Here is an 18,428-nt window from a genome sequence, read left to right as displayed (position 1 = left end):
GTATATTCCAGCACTACAAGCACTAGTTCTACGGCCACTTGGACAAAAGCCCAATTCAGAGGCTATCCCAAATCCACCCCACACCCCTACGCAGCCCCAGGATTCCCAGGGCCAGACAGGGACATGATGACAATGACAATGAAATGCTGCTGGACCATGTCCTGTTAAATCCCACATGTAGAAGAAAAAGAGAAGCGGGAATGTCATCTGTCCCTCTTAGAGGTGGAAGAGAAACTAAAGGAGCAGCAATACATCCACTTTCGGTAGCAAAACACCTTTCTTTCGAGAAGATTCTAAGGTTGCAACTAGAGTCAGATGATGTCCCTGATATCTTTTCCCAACCTGACCACTCTCAGTGACATCCCAATCTGAAGTGGTGCTTCCTTTATATGTTAAACTAAGCAGGTTCCCAATCAGGTTGAGAAGAAAAGGGTTCATTCCCCTCCTCAGTAAAAGCCAGCTCTCAGGACTGAGCTGATGATTACTGATGTGCCCATGGGAAGAGTAGACCAGTTGCTGCCAGATTGCCAGAGAAGACTTTGTCAGAAGACTGTAGTGTTGTCTATCAGCAGCATAAAAGAGATGACTCAAGCAGCAGGAGGAGATACACTTATTTACTAAACTAAAAAGATACAATTTGAAGTCAGTTCATTTTCTGGCTTTAGTTTAGAGATCATACTCAGGCTAAGCCATTGTCCAATACTGTAGCTGTCAAGAAATAATAAAAACAGCTGGCAACAACTCCCCCAAATTCAACTCTAACATTTTCTGTGACCATGAACTGGTCCCTACGTTCATATTTTCCCTTTGACAGTGGAGTTCCACTGCTCAGAGTCACATTTGGATTTATGCAATCCATCAGACCTGGAGTAATACTTGAGAAAATCAACAATTCTGCTGTTCTCCAGACAGCAAACACCACACCAATGAGTAACATTTTCATCTCTCCAGGAACAAACACATAGCTTCAGATCTTCAGTTTTGTCTTGTGAGAGCTGACTTCTCCGAGCTGATGGCTTTTGACCAGGAGCATCCATGTGTTTGTACTGTGCTTGTGCACACATATCCTTTCACAGTTTCCTAAAATAGCGTCTAAAATAGATCTTAGAAAATTGATAAAGCATCTCCATAAAAAGTAGATAGATCTATGGTTTTTTTCAGGCTAAGTTTCTGTAAAGAACATATTATGGTGGTGCCTTAATTTCTTTATATTGATATGATAATTCTGTTTTTAAACATGTAAAAATTAAACTGTCTCAGAAGAGGTTTCTGCAGGAATAAACTGTGCTAGTAATAGAAACTTGGAATATTTTATATGTATATATTTACATATATAAATAAAACAAACTAGTGGTAGAAATAAAATTTATTGTGTAGATCCAAGCCCTTTCTGAGATCAGTTTTGCCTAAGCATTTGAACAGAGGTCTGGGCTTTGCTGTAACCTTCCAGTTAACCTCTTGGAAGGTTCTCTCATAATTCCATGTTCTGTGTGAATATTGAAACTATAGGGTTTTTCGGCAACTATCTTGGAATGCAACATTTCTGTTTTCCTCACAGAGGAGAGAAAAACTCTGCTTCGAGAAAAGACTTTTTTCCATTGAAAATTCTTTCCAAAACGTAATTATTGACCATCTCTAAAATTGAAACCACCTTTACAATGTTCTTTGAAATCTACCAAGGAAAAGCAGTTTCTGTCTCAAAGTTAAGAAACACTTTGAATTCAAGATTTATAGTGAACCATAAAAACTTTTTACACCAAATTGTAAATCCTTCTGCTTTACTGCAGTAAACATAAGGGTCTGACTTTTTTGGCATAGGTAGTTTTATTGCATCTATTACTAACAACAGATGTCAGCTAGTGAAAGCAGAACCATTGGGAGGGAAAGGTTATATAATTTTCAGGGTTTTTTTCTAAAAGCTGAGTTTTTGAGAAGCTCAGAGACCACGGTAAATGATCCTTTTATATATAGAGAGAGAAAAAAAGAGGTATTCTCTCTCTTTCAATCTTCTATTAAGTCTTTCTTGAAAAGAACTTTTTTGTGTTTTCCAATACTAGATCTGACATCAAATTACTTTTCTTTTTTTATCTTAAGTACTTAAGTCTATCCAACAAAAACTTATCGAGGTTTTCATGGTTCTACCTACACAATTTTTTTCCGCTTTGTATTAAAGAAAGAAAAGGAAGTAAAGAATCACAGTGTGTAAGTACGTGACAATTGGCAATACTTCTTTGTTGAGAAAGTGGCACAAATGGGATTGAACAAAAACCAAAATGGATTTTGATACTGCAGAGTTTGTGTCTGTCTTTTTAGTCTGGGATATGTTTCTGACCTGTGTGGGGAATGAACTCCTTCAGTTTGAATTTCCTCCAAGACGAGACTCACTCATGAATAAACACGCCCTATGCCTCCATTCTCAGACACCACCAGCCTGCAAATCAGGACCTCCCTCCTTCAGACTTCAACAGGAAATGAGTTTAGTTTCTGCTGTCAGCTTTGCACCGATCTGGGAATAACCTTAAAACCAGGCTTACCTCACAGACAGGGTGAATACTAAAGCACAAACAACTACGTTACTTCAGATAATCTTTGATTTCTTTGGTGTTTTGTTTAGATTTGGGGTGTGGTGTGGTCCCCTCACTGGAGGGAAGGGATGGCATCCAGGGGGATCTGGACAGGCTTGAGAGGTGGGGCTGTGCAAACCTCATGAAGTTCAGCAAGGCCAAGTGCAGGGTCCTGCACCTGGGTCAGGACAATACAAAACACAAATACAGATTGGGAGGAGAATGGATTGAGAGAAGGTCTGAGGAGAAGAACTTGAGGACGTTGGTTGATGAGAAGCTCAACATGTCCCAGCAATGTGCACTGGCAGTCCAGAAAACAACCTAACTACATCCAAAGCAGTGTAGGCAGCAGGTCGAGGGAGGGGATTCTGCCCCTCTGGTCCACTGTTGTGAGACCCCACATGGAGAACTGCATCCAGCTCTGGGGCCCCCAGCAGAAGAAGGACGTCAACCTGTTGGAGAGAGTCCATATGAGGCCTCAAAGATGATCAGAGGGCTGGAGCGCCTCTGCCGTGGAGACGGGATGTTGCCATGGAGACAACATGATTGTTGTGCCTAGAGAAGAGAAGGCTCTGGAGAGACCTTATAGCACCTTCCAGTACCTGAAAGGGGCTACAAGAGACCCAGAGAGGGACTTTTTACAAAGGCATGGAGTGATAGGACAAGGGGTAATGACTTTAAAGTAAAAGAGGGTGAGTTTCAATTAGATATTGGGAAAAACACTTTTACTGTGAGGGTGGTGAGGCACTGGAGCAAGTTTCCCAGAGAAACTGTGGATGCCCCAACCTTGGAAGTGTTCAAGGCTAGGTTGGATGGGGCAACCTGGTTTAGTGGAAGATGTCCCTGCCCATGCCAAGGGAGTTGCAACTATACAACGTTTAAGGTCCCCTCCAATGCAAACCATTCTGTTATTCTGTGGTTCTATCATCTTCTCAGTATATTCAGAGGAGAACCACGACCTACTTCAGTGGAGCTAAAATCTCCCAGAGTTACATAAAATAAATCCTATTCAAGAATAGAGTCCAGATAGTCTAGAAAAGAGATGAAGGGGTTTGTTCCATGGGTCCCCTGTCTCTGCATGGCCATTTGAAATCCAGTCAATTCCAGACCCTGAATAGCAGTCTCAATTAATAGGCTTTCAAGTGTATCTGTGCCTTTTTTTTTCAGTTTGGGTGCTCTTTTCCCATAGTACTACACATCTGCAAGATGTTCAATGCAGACTCCTCATCCGCTTGTTATCTGTCTGTTAAAGAAGAAATAGAAAGCAAAATTGTTCCCAACCCTGTAGTTCAGAGATCTCTGCCTTTTCAAACACCAAGAAAGAAATAGGCTGTAAATTACATACTGTAGTGGCCGAAAAGAACATGCAGTCATATAATCAGCCACAATAGGACTGTAAGAAGGCATTGGACTGCATCTAACTTTTATTGAAACACCAAAGTCATCTAAAGCCTCATATCGCCAGGGGTATCTTTCAGACCGAATACATGCTACAGCCTGTAAAAATTAAGCTAGTCATTATAAACTTAATCTGTGGTCTGAATGGCAAAATTGAAAAGCACTCAGGCATTAAACTGCTCTTCTTAAAGGAAAAATAATAAAGCAATATGGGTAATATATAAATAGCTTTAAAGATTGCTGGCAGCAGGATAACTGGGCTGAACATTCAGTGAAAATTGTAATGTATTACGGCTCTCAGTGAAGTTAAATATCTTCAATATGCTGCTTTTACCACTAACAGGTTTGCAACCATTTTTGGCTTTGTGGACAATCCAATACACCCTTTTCACTGTTTTTTTTTTCATATATTTCAGAAAGTTTGGTAGCTTTGTCAATGTGAAGTGCTGCTTGGAATCCTTGTAACTTCTCCTTAAAACACATAGCCTGACTGACTGCAAGGTTAGTTAATTCTTGGTAATAAATATTTTTTTGTTGTTGTTTAATAGTAAAAGATCTTTACTAGGTTAACTCTATTCTAGCTGGTTCTATTAATAAAGGTAACCTTGCCTATAGGGCTCATAAATAGTCATGTATTGTGACTACACTGAGTGTATACACTGAGAATAAAAATAAGAACACCTGTATTTGTCCATGTACCAGACTCTGAAATTTGACACAGTACAATAGCTTGGAGAAATTAAACGTTATCTTGCTCCACTATATCTAGAAAACTAAATCTTCAAATTCTTTCATCATGGTTGATAATGTGTACAACATTGTCTGTGACACCTTGACTTTTAATATACAAGACTTCATCATATGATCAGTTGTTAATTTTAGTGACACTTTTTTATGCTAAACTATACTTAAAATGGGACTGTCTGAGGGTAGCTGTGGAGCCAGCTGTAGGCTGGGCTGTGGAGTATTTACTCAGCTGAAATCTACCTTACCCTCAGTGAGACTTCATGGATTTCAAGCAGTAGGATCACACGTTTACTGAAGGTACTTTGCACAATGAATTATCTGCACATATTATTTTTTTGAGATGATTTTTTGAGATGATTTATTCTGCAAACAGTTCTTCAGCATGAATGAGATCAACATTGAAGTTCTTTGCTGAATAGTGAGGACATGAAAAAAAAATCAGAATCTAGTTGTCGCCATTTTTCTCAATGGAAAAGTTTGGTAACTGTTTGCATTTACAAAATATGGATACACTTTATGTCCCAAACCTTGCACTAGAGAAAATGCTGCAGATGAGGAAAATGGGTTATCAAGATCTGAGCAACTAAGACCATAGAGAAATTACAATACAGCTGGGGTTATAATTCATGTCTTCTCAGATCCAATGATCAGATAAGATTCTTGAGCTCGGAGACAAAACCCAACAGAAACAAAGTGACAGTTGTTTGTCAGAGTTGAGACAGTTTTCCTGCACAACTCTCTGGCTTTGCAAATAGCATGGTTCCACTCTCACCCTCTGAGTATTTCCAGAGAGATGCACAGTGCTGTATCACTGTAGTTGAATCTTCTGCCTGCAAAGACAGATTAACTGACTGTGTGCTTGTTCCTGCCGTGTTGCAAATGGCTTGTAACTTAAGAAGAATATCTCTCTTCCAGTTACCCGCATTTTTCTTTCAAAGGACCAGAGAAACTGCTTCCCATGTTTAAGTTGTTTCCGCAGCTCTGGATACTCAGTCTATCTGTAACTGGTGCAAACTAAGTGAACGCTTTTGCAGGTGTAAGCTTCACTGATGTGACAGCTGAAACCTGCAGGGGAAATCCAACTAGGCTAAACTTCAACTAGAAGATCCAGATTGAGGATTTTATTGTGTCTAGTTCTGGGTTCCTCAGTACAAAAGAGATATGGAGCTCCTGGAGCAGGTCCAGCAGAGAACTACAAAGATGACTAAGAGTCTGGAGCATCTCTCTTATGACAAAAGGCTGAGGGAGCTGGGTTTGTTCAGCCTCGAGAAAAGACAACTGAGAGGGGACCTAATCAATGTATACAAGTCTCTGAAGGGAGGGTGTCAGAGGATAGACTGGGCTCTGCTCAGTGGTGCCCAGCAGTGGGACAAGAGGCAATGGGCCAAAACTGATACACAGGAAATTCCACTTGAATATGAGGAAGAACTTCTTTCCTGTGCAGGTTGCCCAGAGAGGTTGTGGAGTTTCCCTTGGTGGAGATATTCAAGAACTTTCTGGACACGGTCCTGTGCCACGTTCTCTAGGATGACCTTACTTGAGCAGGGAGGTTGGACCGGATGACCGACTGCGGTCCTTTCCAACCTTACCCATTCTGGGATTCTGTGATTGTTTTCCTTTTTCCTCTTAGTTTTGATCATGTTTGCACCTTCCCAATATGTGTTGAAATAAACCCAGAAATTCCCACATGAAGTTCTTTTAATTTCTGTGCTTCACCTGCTAGCACATCTCACCATGTGCAGTTATGACTAGTGCTGTTGCTTGGCTGTGATGTGAAACCCAGATCAGGTTTGCCCAAACATGTTATCCTGGGTCAGGATAAGCTCCTCTGAGCTTAAAGCTTTTACAAAATTCCCAAATAAGGCAAAGTTGCATGTCGTTTGGTCTTTTAGGAACAATAATTTTTTTTCTTTTTATTAACTACTGACATTTCCCCCCATAATCTGCAATTTATGTAAATTTTGGCCTAATTAAGCAATGGTCACTTACTGTTCACTATCATTAGGTTCAATTGGTTCCATGGAGGGTGGAATGACCTGGCATTGCAATTAAGCAGAGTTCACTGCAATATATTCAACTTGAATGGAGGCAAAAGAGGACAATTTCATGGGTGAGGATATATTTCCCAAAATATTGCTGAAAACCATTTAATCTATTTTTTGCAAGATGGGCATTGCAGCTTTCTTCCTCCAAGTTCCATAATGCTTCTGACATTATTATTTGTGAGGCAATAGTTGTTGAGGTGACATTCTGCTGCAGATGTACTGTCTCTCAAATCTCTTAGCAGAGGCTTTGTGTTCTCCCTTGAAGGGGGAGGAGACATCAAGGCTTAGCAGAGCCCTTAAAGAAGTCTGACAAGAAAGTAGGTGATGGATAACAGGACTGCATTCTGATATATGCAGAGAAAAGTGAGATGAAGTCACAAAGTATTTCAGCAAAACTCTTCTTAAATTCTACTTAAAATGCCTTTGTATGTTTGTTTCTCTGAGTTCAGCTCCAGCTGAAACCATTTTAAAAGACCAAAACCACAAACAGGTTCAACATGATGCCAATATGAGATGATGCCTGTATGTGCTGCATAAATGCATTTATATGAAAACCACTGTGACAGACAGTGCCTTACAGTCACATCAAATTCTAGACACATGACAGAGCATCTTCCTCAGAATTAACAAATAACTCAGACAGTTCTATTGAAACTTGGAAGAGAAACAGTGGGAAGATACATGTTGAATATAGAATCACCAAAGAAAACATTGGAAAGGAATTCTTTAGGTCGTCTACCTGCTCCTGCTCAAATCCAGGGCAACTTCAACTGTTACAAAAGGTTTCTGAGGGCTTTGTCCACTGAGTTTCTAGTTACTCCAAGGCTAGAGATACTGCAACCTCTCTGTGCCCCTGTTCCAGTGTTTATAGTTCCTGTCCTAAAACCTGTGCTAGTTATCCAGTTATCTTTTTGATTCACCTCTGACAAGTTCTGTCTCTGTCTGCTTACAGCTATCCAAAAGACAAAGGACATTAGGTCTCTCCTTAGCCTTTTCTGCAAGATATAACCCTGCTACATCAGGTGTTGTGTCCCCTTAACCAACCTGGCTTCTCTCCACTAGACTCTCCTGTGTTTTTCAAACTCTCTTCTGTACTGAGGTCCCAAAATGGAATTAATTTTACCAGAGGGATCTTCTCATTAACCTGAATTTCTCTGTTTGTTCTTTAACATAGTCTCTGAGTACAGAGTCAGTAAGTTGATCTTTATCAATGATCTTTTAATGAGAAGATTTAACTGAGAAACAGAATATTTTCAAATTATAAGATAAATCTCAATGAAATCAATGACAGCTGAATCAGAGCCTTGTTTCACTACTCCAGTGTTATGGCAGATAGAGACAAAACATGAAATAGGACAATGTTCTCCACCACTTCCCTGTTGCTAATGACCATTCTCAAATTCAAAAACCAATAAAATCTCTTATTGGTTTCATCAGGACTATCTAAATTCCCTGAGGCTGAGTGCAATATCAGGTCCAGCAAAGGAGGCAGAGAGCTCATCCACAATTTTCAAAAATGCACCAAAGCACAAAATTCAGCTTCTGCGTCCTGACTAACTGTCCAGGCATCCTTTCTCACAGGTTATTGTGAAGGTGCTGATGCATCCTGTTTGCTCATTCCACACAGCCCTTAGCAAATTTGGACACAAGAGACCCTGGGAATTATTCAGTGACAGAGAGAAAGAACATATGACAGAAGAATTTATGCCTAGGACAGGGCAAGAGCCAGCAGCGTGCTTTCCATTCCTCCCAGGAATAATGGACAGTAGGTCTTGGATACTACAGTTCAGAGAAAACTACTTTACCTGCTGACTGTGGATCCACTCTCAGCAATGTCTCGCTGGTGTACCAAGAGCCACAGGACAGAGATTTCAGGGCTGGAGATGATTCAGCATCAGTGAGTCAAGAGAGGCAGAGTGGATTTGCACAATATCCAGTGCAAGAACTCGCCCCTGAACCATCAGATATATATTCCAGGAGCTGACAGAGCATTTGTTGCCACATCCACCCTGGTTCATTCATCTTTTTACTGAGAGAACATTATCCATGTTAATATGGACTTCTGTTCAACTATCAATAATTTAGAGCCAGACCTTTCTCTCATAAGTTTCTCATCATGTGAAAATTGTGTCTTTGTGTGATGGGAAGCCCTGGGTGTGGGGAGGCTTCATCTCTATTTAGCAGCAGGAACAACTTTATATGTCTCTCTGCATTGGATAGCATTAGGTAGCTGCTGTGCTGATTTGGGATCCAACAGTTTGGGGGTACTGGCCCATGCTATGCCTGCTAGAGGGTAGTACTGGCCATGAAAAGGATGTTAGGAGTGGTTATATTCTGGCCTGACTGATTCTTCAGTGGATTTAGAGTCATAACTTATAACTTTATTATTCCTAAAATAGGAGGTAATGGACACTAGGTTTTCTGCTCTCCTTCAGACTGTTAACATTGGTAAGTTGGGTGTCTTGAAACCAAAATCAATTTTATTTGGGAAAACTGCATTTCTTTGTCACTCTAACTTTCAAATTACAATGCAGTAAGGCAAGGTCTCATTAGTGTGTTCTCTGGTTGAGGGAGAATGGTCAGGGGATTTCACAGTGAAATTCTAACTCATTTTAAGTGGACAATATGATAAAAATGTTTTTAATAGTGTCATCAAACTAGGTTTTTCTTAATTATTATGAGACTGTGGAGATGACACTACCTAAGGCTAAAACAAGAGCTGGATTGTTCTACAATAGGAGCTCCTAAGGACTTTTCATAATGTAGCATAAGAATAAAGTGTTTTACTTCTTCCATTCAACACTGTGTTTCTCTGGTGCCCATTGTGGAGTGGTCCTATTCCAAGCTGAAGGAAGCACAGTCTGTCTCCCTGAAGAAGTTGATTAATTTACCAGCAACCAAGGCACATTAAAAAAAAAGAAAGGAACGAAATATTTTGATTTGCAGAGACGCTTACAGAGAGGACTTTGATGCTTCTTTTTCTTAAAGATGTCTTCTTCACCTAAAGCTCTCATAGATTTGAGCTTGCTTCCAAATTGTGTAAGACATGGATGCATGGAAATTTTGAAAAACTCATAGATGCTGATCAGTTTAGAGCACAGGACTTAAACTGACAAAAGACATTATCAGTTCCCATATTTTTCAGGACTTTCTATGTGACCTTATCCTCTCTCTGCCTCAATCCTGTAAGATCAGGATGATTTCACTGCCTCTGTTTTTTGAGTCTCTTTTCTATCGAGGTCTTCAGAGTAGATGCTGTTTCTTTCTCTATATTTACACAATACCCTAGAAAACAATACCCTGACCTCAACTCATCCCATTAAATAAATCACAGCAACCATTTTCCTTCCAGCCATTAATACACAGCATTATTTTTCCTCCTTATTAACTGACTGGCTTCCATTCTGATCTAAGAACTCTTTTCTTCATTTTTCTCCTCCAACAGTTTGCAGATAATGCAGTTTGAATATTTTTTCAAAAATGGATAGGCAAAGAAAATTTGTTTCCATACCTCAGCAAGACTCTATTTAAGAACTCGATGATACAAACAAACCAGAAAGAAAAATGTAAATATTGTTCCAATTAAGTGGAACCCAGGATGTCTCCATGGGTACATTACAGGTTTCAGTGGAGGTGGTAATGTTGAGGAGGTAGCCAGGAATAGCCTTCAGCATTAAAAATTTAAGCCTGCAACTTGTTCACAGCTGTGACTGTGCATGCACTGGGAGAGAAATGGCACAATTGAAAACAGAATCGGCATATGTCTGCCAAACATATCCCAAGGAAGAGGAAATTTAACCCCTGTATTCCCAGTAAGAGTGAGAGTTTGCTGCAAAGTTTGTCAGACCTGTGTAATGGCAAAGAAAGAAAGAGCAGAGGCTGATAGAGGAACATTACACAGTAACTACCACTCAGTGCTGCATAGCAAGGCTGAAAATCAGAGCATGACCTCTTTGAAGGTCAGAGTTACTAGTGGTGTAACTCTGGGTGATTGTCAGTCATACTTGTGCATAGCTGCTTGTGGGTGGTAGTCCATTGGAGGCCCTCCGGGGTTAAAACAAAAATGAAATAATAAAATTTTGTGGCTTGGATAACTGTGTGACAAAACCTCGTTTTGCTAGGAGAAGATTTCAGAGCAATCAATCATCCCAGCTTTAAGATCAGATATTGAAACTCATCACTTGCAAGACCTTCTGCATGAAATCAAACAAGTGATCTAAATTCTTGTTCTATGCTTTGCTGGAGTCTACTCTTCTGGGAGAACAACACTGTTCCTGATCTTATTCATAATTATCCATTGTTTCTTGCATTTTCCCCCTATGTATACCATTTAGTCTAGATGACCTTCTTTTATTTGTGTTTAGTTTGTATGGTAGAGGTGGTCATATCCTGCAGGTTACTATCTTATTCTGTAATCTTCACGTAGAATGTTTGTGTTTCCAGAAGAATATCAGAACCATTGTATTTGTAGCCCATATTTGTCTTACTTCTTAACAGGAAAGAGTCACCAATCATTCCTTGAAAAGAGGAAAGAGGTCCAGCAATTTCTTTGGTCAGATCAGACACATCTTTTCTAAAACTGAGATATGGATCAGCTCCAGACTTGATGTGAAAGGAGGGGGAAAGGGCACAGGCTCACCTGTCTCTTCTTAAGCTGACAGCCATTGCTAAGGACTGTTATAATTAAGGAGAAGGTTATCTGTAGGATTGTGCAGTCTCCAGGAACACTAACCCTTCAAGGCATGTGTCAACAGTCTGTTATGTGGACAGGAAATCCTGCTGGGTAGGATGCTCTGAAATACCTGATATGGGAACAGTGTTGGAGAGCCATCCTGCTGTTCCTCCTCTGAAAGGCAGAGCAGAGAAGCCACACCTGTAGCCCCAACAGCTGATGAGGCAACAGGTTACTCATTTGTGCTAGAAGACCCCATCACTAAGAAGGGAAGATCAACCCTAATGAGGGAAAGGACTATCGCTTTGCAGGGACAAGCCTGGGCAGCCAAAGAGAGAGAAAGCAGCAGGACCACGAGGCAGTATTTGGGTGTGGGGGACATGGACTGGGCCTGGCTCCAAAGGCTGCTTATCAAACCAACTCTTTACAGGGTGTCCTAAGACTCATCTCTCTGTGAAATCTCCTTAAAAGACATGTATTCATTTATCACTTTGCCTTCCCCTGGGCTATGTTTACACATACATTTACTGAAAAAGGAAGGCCAGAATCAATATTTGTGAGCAAAAAGAGAGACATTGTCTATGAGCGAGTATGAAGAGGATGAATCTCTGAAATCTTCACATGGAATGAAAGTCTGAAGGAGGTTTAAAGGATTTCACATTCACAAGCCCACAAAAAGCTTTGAAGTATTATATTTACTTCCACGGAAATCTTACAGTTTTTGCAGGCGAGGTACATATTCACATATTTGGTGGCTCATCAGACAGTTGTAACCTCCAGAATTAACAAAAAGAGGTGAGAAGGCTCCCTGCCTTTACAGACACAAATATCAACCCACAGGCATGTCCTATGCCCTCAGTGCAAACACTGGCCTATGTTTCAAGTGTGCTGCTTTTACCTATAAACGTAGATCTATTAATGTATATAGGAAAATTCAAACCAAGAAAGATGTAAAAGGTGGCTAATGCTCTTCAGCCGGTTACTATTACAAAGTACCAGGGAATGACTTTGATTTCGGTTTAGTTATTTTTGGATTTATAGCATTGAAGCTCAAAGAAAAATTGGAGAGAAAATAGCTCTTTTTAACATGGTAAAGTGGCCTGGATCCATTTGCTGAGACTTCACCAGGTGGGAACACTTCTAATCTTTTATACCAAGCCTTACATGATTGTTGCTTTGACTTCAGTACAGATACTTCTGACTTTGAAGAAAATAAGACCAGAATTAGATCCCTGATGTTCCCCAGGCTAGCAACAACCCATGCAGCATGAATAGTGTATTCTTGTTCATAAAGATTCCTCCTTCCTTTAGCCTGTGCTTTGACAATGCTTTGTTTAAGCAGTTCTCTGGTTAACATTACTTAGCTTTCTTCCTTAAAGCCAGCTGCATTTCCACAGTGGATTCCTGAGCTTGGATATCACGAAAAGGGCTTCATCCTTCCCCAGAGGAAAGCTGCAGATGAAGTCCCACGAGTGACAGTTGCAGCATTTGTTCCTTAGTAAAAGAAAAAAAAAAAAAGGCAGCAGGTAAATTAAATTATTCATTAAGGGACACAATCCTGATTCCATGGGTTTTGCTCAGGTGCTACAGTGACTTTTTGATGGCCACTGCACAAGACTTCATGCAAGGCTGCTATTTAATAAAGTGCTCTGCACAGCACTGGAGTGAGGTAAAGATCCTTCTTTACGATCTAAAGGCCTCAATGTCCTTTCCCTGCGTATTCAGAAATGCTTTTGACTGATGCAAGTGTTCCTGAGTATATGTGGTTTACTATTTTTTCCCCTGATGACTGCTGGGGGTCACGTTCTCAACACAGTTACCAGTCCAGACTGAAATCTGCCCTTCCATCAGCTGCAAGAGCCTTCCCACTGCACAACCAAAAGCTTTTCAACACTGTGGCTTTATTTCTAAATTTGTTGCAATTGCTATAGCCATTTGAAACGCACTCTCTATAATGCAGATAAATCCTTTTCTCCAAGATAGCTGAGGAGGAACACGGACTCCATGTCAAAACTAAGAGGACAGAAGATAAATCATAGTCTGTTTGCTTGAGCTTAAAAGCCAAAGAGAGAGAGGGGAACATTATATTCACCGTCACTTCTAATACATCAAAATTATATTTGAGCTATCTTGTTTGCTTTAATACCTATTTCAAATAAAATCAATCTTCTTCAACTTGAAAACATTATTTGTTTTTAACAAGATTATTTATGGACTGGTTTTGTGTGTTTTCTGCTGTATTGTGCTTGTGAAACTGCCCTGTGAAACTGGTATTTTACTTTGCAGAAACATCCCTCAGGAAATGACATAGACCAGTGAACTTCTAGCACTTGACTAACCAAAGCAACTGAGTAAAAATAAAATACAGAAAACAAAACATTGTTTACACAGAATGATCAATGTCAGCTGGTCTCAAAGTTACTCTACTAAATTAAGATTATGGCTTTATAAACAATTGATTAAATGCTGCAATAGCAGTTAAATATGGTTCCTCCCTAAAGCCCATGACAGTGACAATAAGGTATTGATCATATTACAGCACTATTACATACCTTCTTTGTAGTGCAACTGTGACAAACATGTCAAAATAGATGCTCACTGGCCTTAAGAGAAGGACAGGAAAGGAACTGGAGAGGGGAAGAGATTTATCCAGCAGATAGGTGGAAAATCCAGCTTTCTGGAGACTGTTGTAGGAGATGGTACTGCAATCCTAAGAACTTTAGCACTCTGGTGAGAAAAGTAGAAATATCACAGTTTTATGACTGATAATTTTGAGGCTGAAACAGCAATTTCTCTTGGAAAGAGAAATTTAATGTATAATGTAAGTTACAGAGTCTTTTCAGCTGTACCAGATGTTTGTTTGGTTTTGAGAGGAAGCTTGGTTTTGAGATAGACTTGGGGGATTAGAGAGAAAATAAAACAGACATCTATTAAAAATTTGGTTTAGAGGTTTTATGAGGCTGACATTTTCTTCATGCAATACAGGGTCATGTGTGGAAATGTTTTAAATAGTTATTGTTTTAATATTCAAGAAACACCGTCTCTTCGAAAGCTGTTCAGCTTTAACAGAAACTGTTCAGCTTTGAAAGAAAAGGATGATTAAACTGGGTGTGAGATTGAACTAGAGGTATCTTTGAATGTTATAACAGCTCCAAAATTATAATTTTCAAGGGAGGGAGGAATGTTTCCCCATTCTCTCCTTGCCCAACTTTCCAAGAGTCCTAGGAATGAAAATCAGGATTTTTTTCAGCAGTCCTTGAGTTTACAATGAGGCATCCAGAGATGGAAATTGCTCCATCTAAATATCCAGCAATTTCCTATATCTTTCTCTAAAGGCTGTGTTTCTGGCTTGTGTAAATAACAAGTAATTAGAGTAAATGACCAGGGTTTAGGGTTGCAGTTCCCCTGTCCCACACCAGAAATAGGGAAAATGGATGCGATGGCTCTAAGGGGAGCCAGCTAAGCGTGAAATGGTTCAGCTGACATGGAGTGAAGCCAAGGAAAGTCTTTCTATGTCTTTACTGAAATCTTTGCCAACCTCAAATTGTGAGATATACTTGGGACATTGTTCCACAGATATCCCTAGTAAATTGTCCACTGACTTCCCCAGAGTGAAATAGTTGGGGCCTATTTCTACCAATAAGCCAGTAGAACTCTATGGCTTCATTTGCTGTTAAAAATTAAACATGATCAAGACAGTTCTCTGGAGCTGAGGTAGAATTGTGAGGAAAGGTGCACATATGAAGCTCTCTTATTCCCCAGGAGCAGACTGGCTTATTGGAAAAACATGCTGACTTCCTACTGGAAATGCTCCCTGGCTTGTGTTTTGTCCAGGAATTATCTGGGAGAGTGAATACACTGGTCAGGTGAGTCCACTTTAAAAGCTGAGTAAGATCTGTGCTTCTCCATCCTGGAAAGCATCTGAGGCAAACATTGGCTGAAAAGGGCTCAGTGTGAGCTCTCCATGCTCCACAGAGGACAAGAAAGGATCACTCTGCTGCTCAGCACTGACCTGTCAAGGGCAGAAGGGATATTTATTCCACAACAGAGATCATTCACTTCCACACACCTCCAATGCATTGTGGCGTCTTGTGGTTCCCACTATGTGCCTGTGTGATGTGAAGAAATTGGATTCTCTGAAACAGGTTCATTCCACTTTGACAAGAAGAACACATTGCACAATCAGTATCTTGGTCTCTCTGCTTGTCACAGTGGCTTTTCACACTCTTCAGTTGCTGTCTGCACTGAAAAGTGCTGCAGGTGGCTCCTCACAGATGTCTGTGACAATGACAGATTAGAAGCTTCTTCACTGTTTTGTTATCAAATGAGCCTTGCATATGCCTCCTGTTAAACATGAACCTAAACAGCAGGATTAATAACAGTAGCAATTGAGACACTCATCTGTGTATGATTTTATTTCAGTCATGATCCTGTTAGTGTTGAAATAAATCAGATGTGTCTGCTAAGTTCAGATGAAATTCAGGAAAATTGTTTAGTAGCATAACTACTGATATTTGAAAGCCGTTTTTGAGGCTATCTCTGAGAGAACTATAAGCACAGACAGAGGGGAGTAGGTAAAACTTACGTGTTGAAATCTAAACCTCTCCCACTCAAGGCTGCTTTATTCTTGGCTTTCACCACTCAGATACCTTTGTTGTATTTCTGTGTTTCATTCTGTGCAGGAATGACCAGATTCACAGACTACACACCACCTTGCCTACCTGTCCTGAAGCATCTGACAAGACACCTTCTCTGAAAGTCTGACTTCAGATTTCATATGGATTTAGCTGCAGTATCCTCTTTCTCAGGTAGATATGTGGATCTGCTGCCTAGCAATTGGGAAAAGAAGGAAAAGAGGTAAATCCGTAAAGTGTAGACATGGGGGAAAACATATGAACAGTTCTTAGGAGACATGGAAGTCTTCCACAGGGAGAGCCCTAACTTTTAGGATGCAAGGAAACTCTCATATATTTCTTTCTCGAGAGTATTTTACATGTAATTCTAGAATCATGGACTTACACAAGTCTGAAAGGGACATTGGGATTTCATTTAGTTCATCCTCTGCTCAAACCAGTGTCAGTTTCCGAGTTAGTTCAGGTTGCTCAGGGCATTGTCCAGCTGAGGTTGCAGTATCTCCAAATACAATGATACCATGACTTCTTTGGATTTTTTCCTGCAAGAAAGAACAGCTTCAGCAGAAGGAATGAAATCCTTCTTCCTCCCCCAGCCCCCAAACAGGTGAACTATATTCTTGGAGATGACTTTGAATCACTCTATGAAGCCGTGAGACTGGGACTACCTCTCCCACATCAGTACTCAGCATATAAAGGGAGGTCACTAAAACTGTATAAGAGACTTTCCATTGGTAAATCATAACTTCCCATTAGAAAATCAGAAGAGGTACTGATATGGTGAAAGAAGACTTGAGTCATAGAATCACAGAATCATGAATCAACCTGCTTGGAAAAGACCTCCGAGATCACCAAGTCCAACCCTTGATCCAACACTGCTGTGGTTACCAGACCACGGCACTGAGTGCCACATCCAGTCTCATCTTAAAAACCTCCAGGGATGGTGAATCCACCACCTCCCTGGGCAGCCCATTTCAGTGTCTGATTACCCTCTCTGTAAAGAATTTCTTCCTAATATTCAACCTAAACCTTCTCTGGCACAACTTGAGACCATGCCCTCTTGTCCTACTGCTGGTTGCCTGGGAGAAGAGACCAACCCCCACCTGGCTACAACCTCCTGTCAGGGAGTTGTAGACAGTGATGAGGTCTCCCCGAGCCTTCTCTTCTCCAGGCTGAACAATTCCAGCTCCCTCAGCCTCCCCTCATAGGACTTGTGCTCCAGTCCCTTCACCAGCCTCGTTGCTCTTCTCTGGACCTGATCCAGCACCTCAATATCCTTCCTGAACTGAGGGGCCCAGAACTGGACACAGTACTTGAGGTGTGGTCTCACCAGTGCTGAGTACAGGGAAAGAATGTTGGCCACACTGTTCCTGATCCAGGCCAGGATGCCATTGGCCTTCTTGGCCACCTGGGCATACTCTGGCTCATGTTCAGCTTCCTATCAATCCAAAATCCCAGGTCCCTTTCTGCCTGGCTGCTCTCCAGCCACTCTGTCCCCAGCCTGTAGCGCTGCATGGGATTGTTGTGGTCAAAGTGCAGGACTCGGCACTTGGCCTTGTTGAACCTCATCCCGTTGGAATCAGCCCAACTCTCCAGTCTGTCCAGGTCCCTCTGCAGAGCCCTCCCACCTTCCAGCAGATCAGCACGCCCCCCCCAACCTGGTGTCATCTGCAAATTAGCTAATGGTGGACTCAATCCACTCATCCAGATCATCAATAAGGATATTAAACAGGACTGGGCCCAACGGGGGACACCACCAGTGACCGGCTGCCAAATGGATGCAGCACCGTTCACCACCACTCTCTGGACCCAGCCCTCCAGTCAATTCTTAACTCAGCATTTAGCAGGGAGTGAGAAGGTCACTCTAATCAAACCTACGTCCCGGGGACCTCACTGCCACCGTCCAAGCTCGCTCGGCCCTGGCAGTTGAACCTCAGGATTAAAGGGTGGGTTCAGTTCCGCGCACGCTGTGTCTCACCTAAAAAATCCATTGCGCAGGCTTGAAGGCTTTACCCACATGCAAAAAGTCCTGCAGCGACGGGCGAGGGTCAAAATGGCAGGTGAAAGGTGCACTGGCAGCCGCAGACCCAACCCTGCATGCAGGCGGTTCAGGATATTGGTCATTTGAGACTGACCGGAGATGACAGTCTCTTGGGGCAGCACCCTGAACGACCAAGCAGCCTTTCCAAGGACAGCACTGCTTGCTCCACTCGGAGAGGGGCCTAGAAAAGGTGGCCTAACCAAAGCTCATCTCCACCTTCACCCGGTTGGCTAACCGCAGACCAACCGGCATCTTCTTCCAATGCAGTCGCACAAAGATCAAAAGACAAAGGCATGCGCCTGCCTCCAAAGGTGTACCTAAATTAACTCT

General features: G+C 41.4%; 2 long non-coding RNA genes across 2 annotated transcripts in view; one reads left to right on the top strand and one right to left on the bottom strand.

Annotated features, from left to right (window-relative positions):
• The first annotated feature begins 3,145 nt into the window (after nucleotides 1–3,145).
• Nucleotides 3,146–16,201, top strand: LOC108498943. Its single transcript, XR_001875350.1, has 3 exons — nucleotides 3,146–3,256; nucleotides 6,715–6,819; nucleotides 16,109–16,201. It is a non-coding gene; the product is annotated as an uncharacterized LOC108498943 (long non-coding RNA).
• The window catches only part of LOC108498944, a 5,628-nt gene continuing 3,385 nt past the window's right edge, over nucleotides 16,186–18,428 (bottom strand). The window contains exons 2-3 of the long non-coding RNA XR_001875351.1: nucleotides 16,446–16,599; nucleotides 16,186–16,255 (exon numbers count right to left, since the gene is read on the bottom strand). This is a non-coding gene — a long non-coding RNA (uncharacterized LOC108498944). The remainder of the gene's footprint in view (nucleotides 16,256–16,445; nucleotides 16,600–18,428) is intronic.

The sequence above is a fragment of the Lepidothrix coronata genome, unplaced genomic scaffold, assembly GCF_001604755.1.
Source record: "Lepidothrix coronata isolate B3197 unplaced genomic scaffold, Lepidothrix_coronata-1.0 Scaffold67, whole genome shotgun sequence".
NCBI classification, from domain to species: domain Eukaryota; kingdom Metazoa; phylum Chordata; class Aves; order Passeriformes; family Pipridae; genus Lepidothrix; species Lepidothrix coronata.
Note: the sequence above shows the minus strand (reverse complement) of the source record. Positions and strands in the feature narration are given on the sequence as shown.